The 21,103-nt window shown below is 34.5% G+C and overlaps 2 pseudogenes; one reads left to right on the top strand and one right to left on the bottom strand.

The window, feature by feature from the left end:
* Window positions 1-426: 426 nt before the first annotated feature.
* LOC143653110 (F-box only protein 8 pseudogene) lies at window positions 427-1,372 on the bottom strand (annotated as a pseudogene).
* Window positions 1,373-13,282: 11,910 nt separating this feature from the next.
* On the top strand, window positions 13,283-14,302 carry LOC143653109 (cleavage and polyadenylation specificity factor subunit 5 pseudogene; annotated as a pseudogene).
* The last annotated feature ends 6,801 nt before the right edge of the window (window positions 14,303-21,103 follow it).

Raw genomic sequence — 21,103 nt, 5'->3', positions numbered from 1 at the left:
TAGTTAAAATCTTTACAATAAAATAATTATGATTATAAATCTCTTCATAGTTAAATATATACTTATTACATGGTATTTTATAAAAGAATGGAACTGGATAAAGTTTTTCAGGCAAATCTAATGCACAAATATACCATCCTTTAGAGTATGTCAACTAAACATTTTTAAATAGCTGTGTGGGACATTGGCTCTGCTTTGTGCAAAACATGATAAGCAAAATTAAGAAAAATTCTGCAAAATTCTTTAGTTCCTTCAAGGAAATTACTAAAAAAGAAAATAGTAAAGGAAATAAAGGTTGTACACCCAAGCTTGATTGTATATAGAGGCTAGAATGACCAGCACAATGTAACCCCCACATCTGCCAGAAATAAGTCATTGAGTAGCTTTAATTTGGAGTTAAAAGTTAAAGTCCTAGTAATTATGCTTTTATGCAGCCAAACAGCCAATAAGGTAGATGTTGTCATAAAGGTGCCTGACAAAATCTTCACTTATGTTTTGAGCAGCACAATGGGTATTTCGAATAAATTCTCTTTTTGACATTTTATGCTTCACATGAGGGCTAGTGAGGTCAATGGAAAGTAGAATCAAAGAGTAGCACAGTACATAGACCACATCAGGATTAAGGCCAAGTTCTCACATTAAATAGGGTTACAAGCACAGAACCTCTGTTATAAGAGTTTCAAGATATTCCCCACGCTTTTCAGGGGCATGGATATGACTCAAAAATTCTCTCAGTGCATTTGGCAAGAATTGATTTCTAGACTTATGCAGTGTTACAAGGTCATCTAAGACATCTCTCCTTTCATCAAGAAAGATTCTCAGTTTCTTTCAATTTAGTGTTCTTGTACAGAAGATAAACTTTGCTATTTCCTTTGGTGAATCATCTAGGATATCCTTGGACGTACAGTAGCTCACTCCCTCATCTGGGTTGGCACTGAAGGTGAAGGTGCCTTCAGCCAGTTGCATATACAATTTCCTAAAAGAAAATCTTAGAGGTGGGTTCTTATTGTGTATGGAACAGTGACCCCAAGTGGACTTGCACAGCCCTTCCCAGAGAAGTTCATCATTAGTGAGATCCTGCCAAACACATGAAGTCAAGCAGAGGTCCATTACATTCAGAAAGACAGGATGGCATACCTCAGCTCAGGAGGTAGCATTTCCAAATCAATGCATCCTTCCTGTACTTTAGATTTCCTTGTCTTCAAAAGATATATATCAATGCCTCCTTGGACTTGTTTACAACGATGGGTGTTAGAAATGTTGCTTGTAGTCATTCTCCTACTGTGCTCTCTCTGGTAAGGTAGCTTGGCTCACTAAAGCTTTCCTGTTGTAGCTGTTGGTTTCTGGCCACTCTCTATAGTCCCTGACCCATTTGTAAGCTTAAATGAGGAAGCCAGCTAAGCAAGTCCCAGATCCTTAGGGCAGAATGTCAGGCTGGAGTTCTCTGTTATGGGCTGCAGCAGCTGTCCATGGGCACAATATCTTCTCCCTATTTTATTTTTAATGCTATTATAAATAGAATTGTTCCCTTAATTTTATTTTCAGATTGTTCATTGCTAGTGAATAGAAATACAACTTTTTCTTGGTATATATTGATCATGTATCCTACAAACTTGCTGGACTCATTTATTATTACTAATAGGTTTTATTTTTTATTTTTTTACAGTTTTAAAGTTTATTTTATTTAATGTTATAAATGCTAAAGCACCAAAGAGTTCCACAAAGATGAGAATTATGATATAATCTACTCTCTATTATCCTATCTTACACTATTTAAAATTTTATAAAACTTTGTTGATTCAAGAACGGTATAGCCTTATCCTTAAACTTATCCAGTAAATACTATCCCTATGTAGATATTAGAACATTCTTAATGCTTTTTTCATAACATGAAGAGCTTTCACAATCATTGTTAATTATTTTAGCATTTTACTCTTTTTTTCGTTTAAATTTTTTTTTAAATACCAAAAACACCAAACGCAAACATTCATAATTTTTTATCATTCCGTCCATATATAACCTATTACTAAGTTTTTAGTGAATTCCTTTGAATTTTCTATGTATAAGATCATGAGATCTGAGAATAGAGTTAATTATATCTTTCTTTCTAATGTAGACACTTTTTACTTCTTTTTCTTGCCAAATTGCCCTCACTAGAATCCCCAGCTCAATGTTGAATAGAAGTTTCCTTTGTGTTTCATGTTGTGTATTTTATCTTGCAATTTGTTCAAGTTGACTAATATTTTCATCTGAAGTGTCTAAAATGCTATTAATCCCATTCGTTTCTGATATTGTATTTATTTATTTATTTATTAAAAAAATTAACTAACACAACATTTAGAAATCATTCCATTCTACATATGCAATCAGTAATTCTTAATATCATCACATAGATGTGTGATCATCATTTCTTAGTCTGATATTGTATTTTTCATCCCTATAAATTCAGTTTAGATCTTTTATATATCTTCTATTTCTCTACTCATCATACTCAAATTTTGCCCTGTCTTCCTGAATACACAGAATGCATTTATAATAGTTGTTTTAATGTCTTTATCTACTAATTTTATTATCTCTTGTTCCTAGATCTCTCTCCATGTCTGATTTTTCTCCTGGTTATAGGTAACATTTTCCTGCTCTTTATGCCTGGTAATTTTAGACTGGATGCCAAACATTGTGAATTTTCAATTTTGGGGTTCTAGATGTTTCTGTATTCCTGCAAGAATTGTTCTGCCTTTTCATTTTTCACCGTTAGTCTCAGATGAGTACTCAGCCAGATTCAAGGGGATCCTTCTGTCCACGATTCTTTTTGCAGTGCCTTCATCAGATTAAGTACCCTCTAAATTTTCTTTTAATTGAGCTGATTTCCAGAGTTCTTTACATTATTAATTAAATAGTTTATCCCTCAATTTCTTTTCAAGTATTAGAAGCACTGAACATTAAATAAAATAGAAATATTTTTTAAATTGGATTTCCCCTACAGTGATTATAAGCATGTAACAAACGTTGATTCTTTTAAAATGCCATTTAGAGGGTAAACCAGAACAAATGTCCATGGTATTCCTGAAAAGGCCTCTGGTATGAATTAAAAATTATTTTCCTTCTACTGAGTGGTGTTGGAAAAGTTAGAAATAAATTCCCAGGTCTCCTTTACCTCTCATGGTTACAAGCAAAGCACTTTAATTCACAAATACCGTTCCTCTTCTCTGCCAATACCCTTTGAGGTGCAGAAGTCTCCTTATTAGCATAGTTTCCCAGAAAAACACTCTTGTACATTCCAGAGTGTCTCCTTTCCTTCACAGAAAATTATGAGAAATCAAACTATGAGACCTAGATTAAGAATTCCTACATTCCTTCCACCAAAGATCTAGTCTTACTTCTTTCCCCATCATTGTAAATGCTATGCTCTAAGGAAAGATGAGGATCTTTCATTTATTATTTGGCAGAGTTATTTCCTCTGTTTCTCTTCCCTTGGAATCATTCTCATGACACCACACCTTCCTGGTCTTTCTTCCTAACTCAGTCTTCTTTGACAGCTCATTGTCTGCTACTCGAATTTATAAATAGTAACATTCCTTATGGCTCAGTCCCCAATTTTTTCTTTCTCACTCTACCGTGTAGCCAAGGTAATCTTAACTCCTCTTAACCACTCTCACACATTCAAGCTCCTTCATGACATCCACTGCCCTGCTGAATTCCAGATTAATACTTCTAGCCTAGCTGTTTTTTCGAGCTCCGAATTATATCCAGCAATCCAATATGACATTTCCCTTTGGGTATCTTATACCTCAAACTAAGAAGCCCAAGATAAAACTGTTTATCTGAAAAGCAGATCTTCCACAAATATACTCCAAGTCAGAGAATAGCACTAATATCTACCTGATCCAGTAATCAAAGTGTTATCCTTGATAACACATCAATATTTACTCTCCAAATCCAACAAATCAATTCTTTTGATTCAACCTTCTAATTACCTCTCAAATCCTTACATGTCTATCCATCTCCACTGCTGCCACTCTGTTTCTAGCTCCCACCTACCATGATGTAACAGTTGTAACAACTTCAAAGTAGGCTTTCTGTATTCATTTTTGTCCTCCTCCAAATCACTCTCCACACCTTAGCCACAGTATGTTTTAGAAATTTCATCTGTTTATCTCATTCTCATGTAATAGCTTCTCATTTTTAAATAGTCTAAAACCTTTAACTCAGCCTGCAAAACCATTTATGATCTGGCCCCTGCAGACCTTCTCAGTCTCATGATATAATTTTTCCCTTTGCCCGCTGTACTCCAACCAATCAGATTTTCTTAAATGTGACTATATTCTGTTTGACTATAAAAATTCCTGAGTTTCAGAGTCCTAGGACAGATTCGTAGGAAGGGTTCAGGGTCAAAACACAAAGACTCCAACTCAACAACCCTCCACCCACAGCCTTCAAAAGCATATTACCCATATTGGGTAGCCCAGGCAGGTGCTAACAAAAGCATGGCATAAACTCATTCTCCCCTTCCATTGTAAGCCTCCCATGAAGGGTGGGGCGCCGTTCCTCCCTCCCCCCAGCCAAGGCTGTCCTTGATCAACTGGTCCCATCAAGGATTGCAGATCCACCTGAGATCAACTGACCCCTTGTTTTGTGATTTATCAGCTCTGATAATAATAAATAATTGTTGTTTATAGCCACTGTTTTGCAGCAATGGCTAACATACTATATTAGACCCTATTTCTGAATTTTATACTTATACTTCTTATGTCAGATACTTGAAAGAGCCGTATGAGATAAGTGTTATCATTTCCCATTTATAAATCGAGGAAAAATAAATAGCAAGGAAAATATGGGAGTTGAACCTTGGGTCTCATGCCCTAATAACCATCTCTTTCCACTCCACCATTTAAGAAGAAATTTTCTAAAACAAAATTTCTCAAAGTCCACACACTCTTCCTAATTTTAGCATTCTCATTGTAATCACATTTTCACTTTTCTTACTTCAAGCACCCTGGCCACCATCGTTACTAGCTCTGCACAGGAAGAAATACACCATTTCCACCATTTCCTGATGACCCAGAGATAGGTTCTGCATTCAAAGTCTCTCTCTCCGATCATTTCACTGAAATATATTGGTGAACATTATAAAGAGTTCCCTTTGAGATAGTAGTTGGTGTTCAGGTGCTCAAACCTAATTTTCTTCACCTGGGGATCAGTGTGTGACCTGCTTTGGCTTTGAAAGGACACATTCACCCAGGACATGGGTGATATCATTACATTAATTTCTAAATATTTCCCACTCCATAAGACATTAAAAGAAGTAGAGGCAAACTGACTTTCCGCTTGTTCTCTTTGCTTGCTTCTCTCTCTGTCCTAGTCTCTGTCTATTCTTCTACCTCTATCTATGTGATAAGTATTCAAATACTTTATTGACTCCATATATTTTTATGTCAATTTAAATTTACAAATACCTTTGCCATTGTTTGAATTCATTTAGTTTATTTTGCTCTGTATTTTTAGAATTAAAGTTACTCTCACTTAATGTAGATATGTGAACAGCAAATTACCAGGAATTAGGTTCCTAGATTTTGCACATAAATCAAGTTGTCTTACTCTTACAAAATCTGCCCAAAGGACAGATCTTCTAATGGGAAGTAAGGTTTTTGATAAATCACTGCCAGTAGCCTCTGTTGTGGCCTCTCTCTCCTGACATGGCCATAGTTCACTACATGGAAAATCACAATCTCTTGTGATTTTCAAATTTCAAAGTCTGAAATATATCATCCCATTATTTTAGATTTATTGAGGTTTATCTACATTTAATGATGACAGATTCTGAAAGTCTGCTTTCTTCAACTTTTACAAAATATTGATTAGCACATGGATTTTCGCTGCACTTGCCTGGGATTCACACAGTACATTAACTCATTAATGACCTCTCATACAGATAATAACAAGATAAATCATTTGGACTGCCAAAGATGTTTTGTACACACCAGCCATGTTCTCCCCCATTTTTTAACTAGAATATCCAGCTGCTATACATTTTGTGCATGTTTCATCACAGTTTGCTGATACTCAATTACTCATTCAACAAATAGTTTTTGACTCTCTAGTACATTCTCAGCACCAAGCTAGGCAACAAATGGAGATAAAGCAGAGAGTAACAAAGAGGGCCAGACGGAAGAGAACAACATAAAAATAGTATATTGCTTAAGTAAATTTTGTTGTAAAATAGTATGTTGGTGAACTATGGCCATTGATAGATCTTATCTATTATGACATGTATAACACATGCATACACACACACATACATCATACTTACATCTGTTAAGACAATATCTGTTGAGCCCCTTATGTGTTTAAAGCTCCATGTTATCATATTCTAAGAATCTGAACCTGATTAATAGAATGCTATTTTATTCATGCCAGAATTGGTAGAATCTGAACTCGGATAGGCCAAACTCTTTGCCCTAATACACAAATCAAGATTTATATAATACCTAGTCCTCTAGTGTCTCTCTCATAATATGTAGAAACTATACTTATCTCTCTGAATATGTGTATGTACATGTGAGAGTATGCATACATTAATGTGCATACTTAATATAAGCTTTGTCCTTTCTCTGCCTATTAATTTTAGTCATAACATACATGAAATACTTGCCCAAACCTTAAGTGTATAATTTGATGAGTTTTGACAAATATACACACATACACATATATACCAAATACATATTACAAAGATTTGTACATCACCACAATTAAGATACAGAACACTTCCCCTATCACTCAGAAAGTCTCTTTGGTTTCTTTTCAGTCTTCCCTTATCCCAAAGCATTTTCCAATCACTAATCTGATTTTCATGATTTTCTCTAACCATAGACACATTTCACCTATTCTTCAATATGATATAAATTGACTTATAGAGAATGAACTATTTTGCCTCTGGTTTCTGTGGTTCAACATGATATTTTTGAGATTTATCAGTGTTAATGCATCTGCCAGCATATGTTTAGTTTAATGAATGAATAGTAATGTGTTGTAAGAATAACAGTTTGCCTACACATCCTCTTGTTGATAAAAATGTGGTTGCTCCCAATTTGTGCCATTATCAATAAAGCCACTATGAACATTCTTATACATATCTTTTTGTGACATCCAATTTTATTTTCCTTGGGTAAACAGTTAAGAAGAGAGTTGCTAAGTCATAGGTAAGTAAACGTTTAACCTTATAAGAAACTGCCAGAATTTCTCCAAAGCTGTTTTGCATATTCCACTCCTAATTGCAATGAATGCAAATTGGGGCTATTTTCAATCCTTCTAATTTCAGTTGCAAGAGTGGGGTATCTTATAGTAATTTTAATTTGCATTTCTCTGATGACTAATGATATTGAGCACTTTTTCTGTGCTTTCTTAGCTTTGTGTTTGTTTTTTCGTGAACTGCTTGTCTTTACTTATTTGTTTAAAAATAGATTTGCTTTTTTTTTTTTTGCTTATTATTGAGTTGTGGGAGTTTTTAATGACCTGATTCATCAACAATGTTCTTTAAGGCATTTTCTGAAATAGTAAAATAATGAAACAGCACAGATGTCCATCAGAACTAAAGAACTGATGAATGGCTCTATCATTTCTGCCCACAAAGGGGTATCATGCTGCTGAAAAATGGAATGAAAATAATGATATAAAAGCTGATACAGAATCATCTTCTTGAGATATTAAGTGAAAGAATTCAGCTGCAGAAAATGTCGATAGTAGATTACCTTTTGTGTATGAAATGGTGGGAAATATGAATACACATATATATTTGTTTATATTTTCAAAAAAATAGTAGAAGGATAGGCCAAAAACTAATTTAAAAATTATTCCCTATAAAGGAAGGAAGAGAATAAGATAGAGAACATCTTTTAAGACAGGTTGACATCAGAACCACTTTAATGTGTAACAATTAAAGAAAAAAGAAATAATCTCTACAAATTGAAAGCAAACAGAATCAAATGTCCCTTACTGTGTATTAAGTTGTCAGCAAACTCAGACAATTACTTTGGTGCACATCTCTAGTGAGATATATTCCAGAAGCAAAAAGATCCACAAAGAAATGCAGGATCCACACTGCATTCAGGATTCTTATTGTTCATGGTAATACTAGTATTTTTACTCTGATGCTAATATATAGCTATATTATGGGATAAAGGAATAAATGATTACATTGATTTCATTAGTATCCAATACTGTCACAAAGAAAAGAAATGCAATATAAATTGTTTTTTTATTAAGTTAGGTAAGAACCCCTGTAGTCTTAAATATAAATTAAAAGATCATTGTAAGCTCCTAAAATTTTGCAATTTTAAATTGTAAAAAAAATTTTTAAAGAAGAAAGTAATTCCATGCCCTGTTTACTGTAAAGGTTTTAAAGCAATGAAAATCCAGTATCAACAACTGTACCAAAGTTAGCTTCTAGCTTCTAATTTTCCACTTTAAAAATACAGCTCGAGTTGAAGAAATTGCTGAAACCTGGTTTGGGTTAGCAAATAAATAAATTAAATAATAATAGGATATTTGCCTGTACCTAAAATAGAAGTTATTATCTTATTACTTTGAAAGCATCCCATTAGCCTAAACCAGGACAATTCAAGCATTGAAAGCAAAATGATTGCAATGTACTAAAATATAGATTACATGATTTTATAATAATAAGAAAAACTCATTGGCAGTTATTGGAGGATGCTAGATATAAACTCAATTGTCTAAAAATTGATAAATCAGAGTCAGAAATCAAGTTTTATTCTGACTTTTCTCTTATAAACAAACGATTGGTGTAGAATACAGGTAGAATGATAAAATGAGAAAATTAACTTTTTGCAACCCCTAATGAAACAATGAATCTTAACAATGCTTATAAGTGATTTCTGAAATATTAGGGAAAAGACTGATTGGGTCGCTGTAAAAGAAGGCTCAGGCTGCATTCCTGGACCTACTGATCAATCTTAGCATCGCTGAAAGTGAGACAAAGACATGTGATTGGTGATATGATGCAATAAAGTACACAGCACCACCTATCGAGTATCCTTGTTAAAAACTTAAGCTGAGTATAATCAAGTCTCTGAATCTGACTTCCAGTTTATGGGAAATACAGACAACAGTGGAACAATTGATAGGATATTACAAGGATGCCATTAAACAAACCCAGCATGTAGGGCATTTTAAAAGTCGAATGACCCAGTTTTGCTGATAATCAGTGGTGTGATAAAAAAGGAAGTAAAGGAGTTTATTATAGAATAAAACACACTTTTGAAACCAGTAACTAAATGTACCGTTTGGACTTTGTTTAGAACTTGTTTTGAATGAACCAACTATCAAAATACACCTTTGAGACCATCATAGAAACATAAATATAGACTGGACAGTAGAAGGTGTTAAAGAATTATTACTATTTTGGGTGTGGCAATGGCATGATGGTTATGTTATCAATACAACTCCTTATTACTCTGAGATACATACTGAGATATTTACATGTGAAATGAAATGAGGTCTGAGATTTTCTTTAAAATGTTGCACAAAATATAAATTAAGGTGGATAGAAGAAACAAAATTGGAAAAAATCTTAATTGTGAACAGTAGGCAATGGAGGCTCATTGTATTATTTTCCCTATCTTTTTATATGCTTGGAAAGTTTCATAACAAAAAGAAAGAAAAAAATTAATATATAAGCATATTCATCATAACACTATATCTAATATAAAACATAAACAATAACAAAAACACCAATAAAAATGTGAAAACAATTCAAATGCTCAATAAGAGAGGAATGGTTAAATAAATTATGATTCACATGTACTGTAATGTTGTGAAATACAGAACCATGTTTTCCAAAATGTTAAGGATTTATTTTCACACCATAAAGTCGAATGAAAATTAAAGCAATATATAGGTTGCAAAAGCAGTATGGTCCCAACTGTATTGAAATAGAAAATAGGAAGAAAAATGTTAATGGATGCTGTCTCTCTATATTTTTTCAATTTCCAAATGGTCCATAAAGGTCACTTGTCTCATGTTGATGTACTAGTAAAAATATTAAAAATCTAAAATTCTTTTTATGCTTATTTTCTTATGTGACACAAACTAACTAAAAAAACATTTCTTTTGCCCTCTACCAACTCTTTCAAACAGTGAACCTTTAGTAAAACAGTCTAGACAATGAAATCTGAAAACTGTTTGGGCCTCCTTCCCTTTCACTTGAGCCAGACATTTAATTACAAAACAGTGGATTTTTACCCCTATATTAACAGTATTTCTTGTGATTGCACAATGTCAGTATTAAGTGCTGCTTTTGATGATCATGAATGATGCGGTCTTCTCTGCGATTTGGCAATGACATTTTTTTTCTCTGCAAAGACTTGCTCATTGATTAAAATGTTCTCTACGTCTAAGGCTTCTTTGACTAAAGGCTTGCTGTATAGTCCTTGATTTATGTTTTGTGCAAACTGATAAACAGCTGGGCTATCAAATTTTTTTGTGAGTTACTGTTGACACTTTTTTTTTTAGAGCAAAATTTTAGGTAAAATAATTCATTTTTTATGACAATGAATCTGTACAGCAGTCTATTTCCAGAGATACAGAAAATGAAATTGCTTCCCAATTTCCACCCTCTGTCCGGAGTCACAAAAATGCAAAATGATATTATTGAGCATGCCCAAATACTTTTCAGCATTGATATGTTTTAAAAAAATCAAACTCTGCATTGCTATGACCCTTCTGTATTATATTAGGCCAAAAAAAGAATCAGTCAAAAGAACCTTACTATAAAAATCGAGACGAAGTATAAAATATTGAGAATTATGTGAAGGGACAATATTTTCAAGTATCAACCATTTTATGTCGCATGTGCCCTTTTTGTACACAAAGCCGTTCCTAGTCCCAGGAAGCAAAAACTCTCCGATTCCATCTCTGCCCTTAGGAAACTGTCTTTAACGCAGAAATACAGAGGAAAATATATGAGTCAATGCTCAGTATTGAGTTTTAAGATAGAATTTTGATGCTCTTGGCAATGCGTTTGAGATAAAAGGGGTTTTGAATTACAAATGGCCAGATCCCTTTAGCATAAGGACCCAAGGTCCTGGTCTAATAATAGGTATTGAAGAATATGTTGTGATCTTGTCCTCATCACCCTTCTCCCTTCCTAGGATTAGATAAAAATTGTTCAAGGGAGAGAAGAAAAAGAAGCACTAAAGAGAAAGCAAGACATTCAGACTGGACAGAGCTCTCTGAGGAAAGCTACATCCTGTCCAGCCCTCCAGCTATGTAGGTTTGAGGATCTGAAAGTGAAGAGAACTTCTTAAACACAAGCTGAGGAGTTTTCACCAGGTCTCCATGGTGAGCGGTATGAAAATGGGATGAATGGAAGTTGAGACTGGCTCAGGCAGCAGACAGATCTTTCCATTAAGCCACACTGGAGAGCAGTTTATATTTTTTATACCTTCAAGAAGGTTGTAGATGTTAGCTGAGAAAGACAGAAAGAAAGGGAGAATGGACCAGCATATCTGTATCTTACAGCCATGACAAAGGGAGCTACAGGGGAAGTGGCCTGAACTACACAAAGCAGAATTCAGATATCCCAGAGGATGCCACTGTGAGAAGTGGCAATGCCTGGCAACCAGATAGGAGACTTTGTACACTTCAGCAGATGTCACCATGGGCAGACACCAACAACTGATCAGGTAACCTCACTTGACATTACCAATCTGACCAGACACAATACATATGTAAGAGGGAACACTTAACTAATTACCTTTAAACATCACTACACAAAATCTAGCATAAACCAAACTTATCTTGCCTGGCATCAGACAGAATAGGCACTTAATAGAATTGAAGTTGGGTCATAGAAAAAATATCTAATTTATTTTCTCTTGCACAGATAGGTACATAACTTCTAAAATTAGGACATTTTTGGACTAGAAGGGACTGAGAAATTATCTACTCCAAACTATCATTTAGCCAAAAAGCAGAAAAGGTCTATTAAGGTTAAGCGACTTGTACAAACTTAGCCACATAATTAGTTACAGAGTCAGAAACAGAATCCAATGCCCTGTTTTCTGGTTTAGACTTCTTTCTGATACATCACACTGCCTCACTGCCAATATAATTTGCATTTCTATATTTGTATTTCTGCAACACAACTTATCAATTTGTTATATAAGCAGTCTCATGTAATCTGTTAACATATTTATCTAGGCTTGACAGGTGGTCTGCTAGGATGTGTCAGTTTGTTATTCTTACCTTCAATGACTATTAAATATACATCTTCTGGGTGTCGGAAATAATTTTTGCTTTGGGGTTTGCCATAGGCAAGAAAAAAGATGTTTTATTAATAACAGAACCCAAAACAAGTAGTTAAGACTACTTTCAAATATTTTTTCACCAATCTGTTATTCCTTAAAAATTAGGTGAAAAATTAATCTAGACTAAAACTGAATTTGAAGTTTATTTTTTTCTAATATGACATGTTTTATAAAATAAATATATAGCAATTTAAATGTTTTATCAGGCATGTTTCCAGACATGACATAAATCTTTGCTTTTTTGATATAAATACTTTGACTTTGTTATTTGAAAGTTTTACTGTTAAACTGCCCTAGGCAAGACTAAATAAAAACCTTTTGCCTCCTTCTGACTTATTATAATCTTGTTCCCCTTGACATAGAAGCAGAAGTACCTGCATGTTGAAAATGTCTTATAAATTTTCTTTTATTTTGCTTTTTTATATATTTAATGCTATTATGATTTTGATAAGTCTACTAATCAAATAACCTTCATTTTCTAACATCAGATCTGATGTTTCTCCTACCACTAAGCTGCATGCTTGCAAACATATAGCCCATTATAAGCCATATTTGCTAAATAAACAGATATTTTCTTATCTAAAAATTATTTTATTTAGTTATGTGTTGCAATATTCCTAGATAAGCCACCTAATAATTCTATTAATGACAAGAATCATAAATAGCATTAAACAAACATGAGATTTTGCAAAGGGCTTTCATATCCATCAATGCATTTGATACTTAAAATGATCCAGTGAGGTAGAAATCATAAGAAAATTAGGATAATAGTACTAGCAGTAGAGTAATATTAACAGGCAAGTTTATTTATCATTCTCATTTTAAAAATGAATTTTAAAAGGCTCAGAGTTTAAATTGCCTAAGGTCAAATAGCTAATATTCCATATATATTTCAACTTAAAAGTTAACAGATAGCTCTTGCACTCTCACGTTAATGGCGGGTGGCGGCTGCTGAGTGGGACCCAGATAATCGCTACCTGCACGGGGAAAGTCTTCCCTTCCTCCCCCTTTCTGCTCTCAGGCAGTGTCCGTCCTCGCCAGCATGTCGGTGGTGCCGCGCAATCGCTCGCAGACCGGCTGGCCCCGGGGAGTCAACCAGTTCAGCAACAAGTACATCCAGCAGACCAAGCCCCTCACGCTGGAGCGCACCATCAACCTGTACCCTCTTACCAATTATACCTTTGGTACAAAAGAGCCCCTCTATGAGAAAGACAGTTCTGTTGCAGCCAGATTTCAATGCATGAGGGAGGAGTTTGATAAAATTGGAATGAGGAGAACTGTAGAAGGAGTTCTGATTGTACATGAGCATCGGCTACCCCATGTGTTACTGCTACAACTGGGAACAACTTTCTTCAAATTACCTGGTGGTGAACTTAATCCAGGAGAAGATGCAGTTGAAGGACTAAAACGCTTAATGACAGAGATACTAGGTCGTCAAGATGGAGTTCTGCAAGACTGGGTCATTGATGACTGCATTGGTAATTGGTGGAGACCAAATTTTGAACCTCCTCAGTATCCATATATTCCTGCACATATTACAAAGCCTAAGGAACATAAGAAGTTGTTTCTGGTTCAGCTTCAAGAGAAAGCCTTGTTTGCAGTCCCTAAAAATTACAAGCTGGTAGCTGCACCATTGTTTGAATTGTATGACAATGCACCTGGATATGGGCCCATCATTTCTAGTCTCCCTCAGCTTTTGAGCAGGTTCAATTTTATATACAACTGAATTTCTGCGCAGTGGAGAAGTAAAAGAAGCCGTCTCTGTGAGCACAGCTATACAGTGTAGAAGAATAAACATGGTAGAAAAGTTTCTTTGGTTTTCTGTCTTTTGCAATCCCTAAATTGCCCCCTACTTTCTATTGTTTAAATAGTAAAGTTAATATGAAGAACTAGCTAGTGGTGTAAACAAATGTGATAATGTTTAATTCACTTTGGTTCTACTCATACTTTTTTGTACAACATTAAACAAAGTGGACTTCTTTGTATTTGTATTTTTTTTACTTCACATTAAACTTTTAAAATTCTTAAAAAAAAAGTTAACAGATAATTTTATTTTATAATAAAGCCATCTTCAGTACAAACTTTAAAAACATAAAATGCTAAAAAATGCAAGGGAACATAATTCCATTATAAGCAGAGGGAAATGGCCTTAGCATAAAAAATTGCCCCGAAGATGCCTGACTCCTACTGAGGAGCTAAGAGAAATAATATCGTAAGAATAAGAAGGATGTTAGATATATTCTGCTATACTCTTATTTTATCATTATAAAATAGAGTGTCTTGGTGGCAACAGTTGCTAGTGAGAAAAATGAAGTCAATAATATGAATTAAGTCTCTTTTGGGTGCAATGTTCTAAAATAAAGATATATGCATATGTACATTTTTGTTGTAGACAATTTTTGTTGCCAAGTGATTGCAGTTGAGCACATTTACTACATGTTTGATAAGCTTTGAAAGAAGCACATATCAGGATTCTGCTTTTGAGTAAGATGTAGTGAGTTGCAGCAGGCCAAAAGTCCTACTACAGATAAATAAGTAAATAAATAAAGTAATGAAATGAATTAAAATTACATATGGGGAAGAGCTTTTCTTGGCACTTTTTCTATTTCATTTTCCTTCATAGAATTTATCACACCCACATTATACACATCACAACCACTTAACTCAAACATGTTGGACAAAACGTGTTTGAGAATTCAGTTTTTCCTGACTTTAGAAAAGCAATACAATGCATATACTCTACTACTGTCACCTTCTCCATAGAGAATTGGGCAGCAACCCAAACCAAACACATTCCTATTTCTACAGTAAAATATATGAATATCTACTCTAAGCATTATGAATAAAAATTTTAAACATGCTTTACTAATAATTTTGGTCAGGCTTTGCTAGCAAAAGAATTATGAAAAAATTTATTTTTTTTAATTATTCTTTTATTATTTTAAATTTAATTTATTTTATTTATTTTATTTGTCTTATGGTAGTTGATTGTCTGTCTGCCCACAGTGAAATGTAAGTACCTTGAGCACAGGACCTTTTTTATTTCAATACTGAAGTAGCCCTAGAGATTAGAGCACTACATGGCTCATAGGAAATTCTCAATAAATGAATAATGGATGTTTTGCCAAGCGAATGCCCTAGAAAAAAAGTGGATCTCTTTCATCACCTATAAAGAATATCCGAGTACTGTTGATCTACTTTACCAATATGAGGTCATGAGAAACTGAGGACATATCAGCTAAGCAATTTTTGGTGTCTTGAAAAGTCACCAAGACAAAATATATCAAGACAAAAATAGCTGCAAATGTTTAATATGGATGGAGCCTATAGAAACATGATAAAAAAATTTTCTTGCATTTCCTAGTTGGAAGGAGGGGAGGTGTTTCCTCATGAAAATGCCTTCATAATAGCTCTTCATATAAAATTCACCACTTCCTTCTGGGGAATGGCAGTTTAAAAAGAAAATATTGTGAAATATTTGGAAAAAATACAAGGAACAGGGGTCATTCCGATATACAAACATATATTAAACAGCCCATTTGGCAAGAGAAAATAGGAAAGCAGGCATATAAGGTTCCGATCGCATCCCATTAAAAAGACATTTCTTAAAACAAAATATCTTAGCTTTTCACAATATTTTGCTCTTTGTGTTGAATAAGACTGTGGGAGATCACCCAGGACTCATATCCAAACTGCCTGGAAAAGAAAACTACATGGGACAGAATTTTTTAAATAAACATTTTAAATAAGTACATTTGCTAAATGTGCACCAATCAACAAGTCTTCATTTTATCTTGTGGCATGACTGCAAGTCTTCTAGGACCGTTGCCAAGATATAAAAATGAAGACAATGTCCTTGACATTATCCCTGAACTTGCATGATTTCTTTTCTTTTCTTTTTTTGAGGTGACAAAAACAATTCAAAAAAGTCATTGACTTAGGTTTGAGAGACATAGGGGCATATTCTTCTGATAAGAACTCCAACAGTAAAAAGATCAGTGTGGGCTAGTGAAGAATCCTTGGTACCTGATCAGAACTTTCAATGATGTTCAGGGTGAAGGCAGAAGGAAGCTGTGGGGAATGAATTCTCCCAGTAAAGGAAAGGCATGTGCAAATTTATCACAGAAGAACTGAGCATAACAGAGTGCAGTAACCAGGCTAAAAGCAACTTCGTGGCCAGGTTTAGAAGGAAATTATTAGAGAGAAAGCTCATACATCCCCCAGATACTTCTCCGGGCTTCTTGCATTGTCTTGTACATGCTTAATACCCTTGTTAGACACATGGATTTAAATCACAGTTAAATCACAAATTTCATTTGCCCACAAAACCTTCTTCTGACTGCATTAACTTGGGGGAAAATAATGATGGAAAAAAGATGTAGGATGATGTTGAATCATTCTTCAAGTAACATCATCCTTATATAAAACATATTGTTCTTGTTCACATTTATAAATATCACCCAGTATTAGTTGCTATATCCCAAATGCTTTATACATCCTTCTGCTTATAAAACCTAAGCAGAAATTATGCAATGGGAAGGAGATTACGAGTGCAGTAATGAAAAGTGTGGCCTTTGGAATTGAACCAGAATGAGCCCCACAACAACAAACACTTCTGAGTTAGCAATCACAGGCAAACGGCCTAGTTTCTCACAGCCTTAACACATTCGACAATGATTGATAAAGCCAATAAAATGCTGTGGACAGTGTCTGGCATACAGTACGACTTCAATATGCATCCGCTGTTAGTATCATCACTACTAATTGGCTCTATTACTCAGTGTTGTTCAAGAAAATAGTTACTTTAACATTTATTAACAGTATTAATGTATTGCTGACAGAATTGTAATGCTCCTGTCATTTTAATAATTAATACAGGGTTTCATAATTTTCTACTCCATAATAAAGCTGATTTTTAAATGACACATTGTTATTCTACTAGGCAGGGCAAAGATGAATTAATTCCTGTGGCTCCTTATCTTGGAGCATGCTACATGATGTTGCCTGTGTGAAAAGCAGCCTCTTTACAAGTCAGTCGCTGCAGATCGATCAGCCCATCTGTCTCTGTGACTTATCAATGTTCATGATAGCCCTTGCAAACTGTGGTTATTTTAGAGTAAATGGGAAGGATGAAGAAATCAGGAGTAGCTGAAGTTGCTTCAAATATTCACCCCCCTCTTATTGCATCCTGCCGAAATGCACTAATGTTATTTCTTAAATGTCAAGTCTGGATGTTTCTGTTTTAATAAACATTTCCGTTTTGCCAGGGGGATTATGAAATTGGCCCCAAATTCATCTTACTAGTATGAAAATATGTAGCTTTGGGGACTTGCCAATAATGGAAAATTCTGAACCTTGAATACGTATTAAATTTCTTAGAATCATCAATTTGACACTACCATAATATGAAGGACATGTCTCACCTGATAAGAAACAGACAGCCTTCTGGATAGACTACAGTCTCAGCTGAAGGGACAGAGCATGGCTCACCCTGGCACTAACACTGCCTTTCTCTTATTGCTGAAGAGTCCCATGAAGTGACTATCACATATGTGATGCAGTCCACATTCTGTCAGACAACCCCAATCACTCACATCCAACTTGTGACAAATATGTGCTGCAGTGCTAAATAGACAGTCAGAACTATAATTTATTATGTACGACCTATAGATAGTACAGATCATATTATTTTTGCTACCCTCTCATGTTAACCCACAAGAAGTATGCAACTTTCTTCTCACAGTTGTTAAGAGAAGTGGGATTTATGTGTGTGGAATGCCTGGTTTCTACAGCAAGTGTAATATGAAATAATGGAAAGTATCTGAAATATGGCACCATGAGACCTGAGTTTTGCCTTGAGATACTCATGTGATCTTCTCTCTAGACCTCTTCTGTTCCCAAATTCCTCATTTGAAAACTGAGGAAGTAAAATTAGTTATTCAACAATATATCTAAAGTTATGGTTCTATGATTAAATATGTGAACTTCTCATCTCAAGAAAACAAGTTTTTCCATAGAGGTAAGGGTTAATATTTTTCTGAAACCACTATATATACACACATACTAGATTTGAACAATGAAATAAATGTATAATAGATAGTGGGAGATAGGATTCTCACTGTCAGAGAGGAATGTTATGCATGTGCAAAGTGGTACAACTAACATGCTCTGTCAGCTGAGAGAGTCTAGAAGCAATGATATCCCAGGAGCAATGTGTACATACAACTCGCAAATGTTAACTTCTAAGACCACTGTTAAATAAAAGGAAACAGGAATCCTCAGAGACATGGTTAGTTCTAGAACAGAAGAAAGGAAATATATAAGATGAGCCTAGACATCGTGTAGTACCAAAAAATAAGGAAGTGCTTAAAAATAAAAAACAGGGCGGGCCGCGGTGGCTCAGCGGGCAAAGTGCTTGCCTGCTATGCCGGAGGACCTCGGTTCGATTCCCGGCCCCAGCCCATGTAACAAAAACAAAGAAACAAAATACAATAAAACAAGAAAATGTTTAAAGATGTTTCCCTTTCTTCCTTCCTTCCTTCCTTCTATCCTTCCTTCCTTCTCTCTGTCTTTCCTTAAAAAAAAAAAAAAAAAAAAAAAAAAAAAAAAAAAAAAAAAAAAAAAGAAAAAAAACATGATCATGTGAGTATTTCAAAGGGACACAGCTGCCAACTGAAAGATCTCCTAATAGCCAAAAGAACAGTTTTTGCAACAAAATAAAGTGCCACTGGTTTACAATAACCCGAAGTAGAATATAAATATTCATGAGTCCATACTGATATTAATAAAAGTTTGAATGAATAAATAAATAAATGGAAAAGAAGAGAAAAGACTCCTGTGCAGAAGAATTTCAAAAAAATTATGTAGATGATACACCCTCAAGGAGGTGGGGTTTATAATTCTCCACCCCTTAAGTGTGGGTTGTGCATAGTGACATCCTTCCAAAGAGTAAAGTACTGAAAAGGGAGAAAGAAGTTTATAGTGGAGAAACCTGACATTAAGACATTCTCAGATAAGCAGTTGCTGAGGGAGTTCATTAAGCAATGCTAAACGGAGATCTTCAGACTGAAAGGAAAGATTACCAGACGTGTTCAAAGCAACACAAAGAAACAAAAATTGGGATAAAGGTAACCAACCATTTGGGGAATTATTAATGCCCATATTATTATATTGTATTTTCAGCATACAACTCAACTTTACTTCCTGTTGGTGCTAAAATGTAAATACAAAAAAAAAAAAAAGATATATCTAGGTTTTTGGACACACAGTATACAAAGATTTCAGTGGTAACAAGTACAAAAAGAAGGTGGGGGACATGAAAAGCATGTGTGCATGCTATTATAGTTAAGCTAGTATCAAACCAAATATGATTGTTATATATTTAGAATGTTAATTTTTTTTACCTTAAGGTAACCATAAGGAAAATAGATGAAAAATATTTCAGATACACATGAAAAGTCACTCAATATGGTGCAACAAAATAATTAAATAAATATAAAAGTAGGCATTAATTGAAGTACAAAAAAATACATAAGACTTACAAAGGCTAAATAGCAAAATGGCAGAAGAAAGTCCTGGTATAATCAGTAGTGATTTTAAATGTAAATTATTGAACTCTAGTGATTTTAAATGTAAATTATTGAACTCTACAGGCAAAAGGCAGAGACTGGCAGAATGGATTTTAAAAGCATGATGCAACTATATGCTGTCTGCAAGAGACTCACCTTAAATTCATAGATACAAGCAGAGTGAGGATGACAGGACTGAAAAAATATATGTACCATGCGAGTAATAACCAAAAGAGATCTGGGGCAGATATATTAATATTGGATAAAGTACACTTTAAGTCAAAACAGTTATGAGGGACAAAGACGGTCATTATATATAGATAAAGGGGGCAATTCAGCAGAAAGTTGAAACAATTATAAATACATATGCACCTCACAGAAAAGCCTCCAAAATAGGAAACAAATGTTGACAGATTTGATGGGAGAAATTGATGGTTCTACAATAAATAGGAAGAGATTTGGACAGAACAACATACCACTATTCATAATGAATAGAACATCTAGACAGAAGATCAATAAGGAAGTACAGGATTTGAATGATACTCTAAACCAATGAGACCTAACTGACATATGTAAACCACTGCACCCAACAAAAACTGAATTCATATTCTTCTCAGGTGCCCATGGATCATTCTCCAGAATAAACATTATATTGAGTCATACAAGTCTCAATAAGTTCAAAAATACTGAAATCATACAATGTATATTCTCTGACTATAATGGAAAGAAATTAGAAATCAATAACACGGGGAGAATGGGAAAATTCACAAATGTGGAAATCAAACAACATGCTCTTAAATAACCAATAGGTTAAAGAGGAAATCACAAACAATATTAGTAAACATCTTGAGATGAATGAAAATGAAAAGGCATTATACCAAAACTCATGGGATGCTGAAAGGGGAATTACGACTCCAAACTCTTACATTAAAAAAGAAGAAAGGGCTAGCCATGGTGGCTCAGCAGGCAGAGTTCTCACCTGTCATGCTGGAGACCTGGGTTCGATTCCTGGTGCCTGCCCATGCCAAAAAAAAAAGAAGAGAGAATTCAAATCAGACAAACCTCCAAAGTGGAAGAACTAGAGAAAGAAGAGCAAATTAAATCCAAAGTGAGTAGAAGGAAGGAAATAACAAAGATTAGAGTCCAGATAAATGAAATAGAAAGCAAAAAAACAATAGAGAGAGAACACAGAATCTCCTTTCCCTTGATAAG

This window comes from Tamandua tetradactyla, chromosome 13 (assembly GCF_023851605.1).
Source record: "Tamandua tetradactyla isolate mTamTet1 chromosome 13, mTamTet1.pri, whole genome shotgun sequence".
NCBI classification, from domain to species: domain Eukaryota; kingdom Metazoa; phylum Chordata; class Mammalia; order Pilosa; family Myrmecophagidae; genus Tamandua; species Tamandua tetradactyla.
This window is presented reverse-complemented; position numbering and strand designations above follow the sequence as displayed.